The sequence below is a fragment of the Marmota marmota genome, unplaced genomic scaffold, assembly GCF_001458135.2.
Source record: "Marmota marmota marmota unplaced genomic scaffold, marMar, whole genome shotgun sequence".
Taxonomy (NCBI): Eukaryota; Metazoa; Chordata; class Mammalia; order Rodentia; family Sciuridae; genus Marmota; species Marmota marmota.
The window spans coordinates 5,680,089-5,681,851 of record NW_025999943.1 but is presented as its reverse complement, the minus strand read 5'-3'; the positions used below and the strand labels follow the sequence as shown (position 1 = coordinate 5,681,851).

The 1,763-nt window shown below is 44.1% G+C and overlaps 1 pseudogene; it reads right to left on the bottom strand.

Moving 5' to 3' along the window:
• Window positions 1-459: 459 nt before the first annotated feature.
• On the bottom strand, window positions 460-1,429 carry LOC107153740 (annotated as a pseudogene).
• Between the last annotated feature and the right edge of the window lie 334 nt (window positions 1,430-1,763).

Here is a 1,763-nt window from a genome sequence, read left to right as displayed (position 1 = left end):
CTTTTTAAACAGAAAACAATAAAAAATATTGTCCACAAACAATATCCCAGGTCTACGGCAAGTTTCAGAAAGTCCTCAACTTCATGCTTTAATAGCAATGAGGTGAGTAGGATCAAGATCTGGAATGTGACCTGTATCCGCCACAACTAACGGTAAGGAGAAGGTAACACCTTCTGCCAGCTGACTCGGCTGACGAGATGAGCTGGGTTCAAAGGAGCTGACTGCAACAATAAACTAAGAAAACTGCAAAGAAACCATGCAGCACATGAACATGAGTTTTGAGGGTGGGACTGCTCTGCGACCCCAAGGGTCAGCCCTATGCTGGATAGCTCTGGAAAGAGCAAGAGTGAGAGAGTGCACCAGGAACCTCTCTATTTACTGGGGGAAAGACATTCAATAGAATATTCCACCCAATAAGGCAAGGGATAGGGTTTCGAAAGGTGGAGTCTTGCTTGGTGATGTCTTGTGGTCAGCAGATTGATTGACATTTTAGCAAGTCACACCCATCTCAGGTGCTGTGTGGGATCACAGGCAGAGGGAGAGGCCCAATCAGCGTGCAAGGCCAGACCAATCCCCTTATAAGCTCAAATGCGCATAGCTCACACACACAATCCATGGATGGCTCAACACAGTCTGTAAACCTGATCCTGGTCTTGAGCAGCTCTCCATCTACCTCCTCCTCCACCTCCTCCTCTGTATGATATGCTGTAGTAGTCCTGATCATCATAGCCTACATCATCATATCCTGTCATAATAATCCCCACGATGTGAGCTGCCATAGATTGATCTTCCATATACATTCCTGGCGTTGGGTGTCTCTATTCTTTTTGTTATAGAGAAATCAACTCTGATTCTACCTCCATCAAGCTCCATTCCATTGGCACGTTCTTTAGCTTCCTTGGCATCATCTACATTTTCAAAATATTCAAAAGCTAATCCTCTTGAACACCTGGATTGCTGGTTATATACAAGAGACACATCAGTAAGGGGGTCATATTTGGAGAATACTTCTCTCAGATCTCTTTTTTGTGGCACATAAACTCAACCCAAACACTCAACAGTTGGGGTCAGCATTTGCCCGATTGCCAACAGGGTGTATTTGAGTAGACGTGGAAGAATGACTGTGGCTGAGCCTCTGCTATAGTCTCCTAAGACCTAGACCAGAACAGCTATTGGAGCAGGACCTTATATAATGCTTCCAAGAGCTTCTGTGGATCTAACCTAGATTCAGATCTCGACCTGGACTTTCATCTGGAGCACCTGGATTCTTCCTTGGTGTGAGACCTTGCAGGGGTATGCCTTGGAGATTTCCCTGGCAGTGAGTGCTTCCACTTCCGGAAGCAGGAGGGGATTCTTAGCATAGTGCTTTCCGATTCCAGATTTTTTTATCTGAACTTCATTTTTATTTCTTTTAAAAATTCTTCTGTTTCAAATTCTGACTTCTTTTATCTTGCCCATTTCACACATATTGCTCATATAAGTAGGACTTCTGGTCTGATAGTTAGAATGCATTCTTTCATTTGTTTTTCATATTTCAGCTTCACTTATTCCTGAGCTTCAAATACTTATTTATAAAATTTGTCAAATGACAACTTCTGCATTTTCCTTCTTCAACATTAACCTGCTCTCCTTGTTCTGCTCTCTGCCTTTGCGCATGGCTCCTGGCTGACATCGCTGCTCGTTGGGCTACAGTTGAAGTTGCCAATCTCTTGTGTTTTCTCTCTGGAGGCTGTGCCGCAGCCTCACAGGACTTTGGGGTTGTC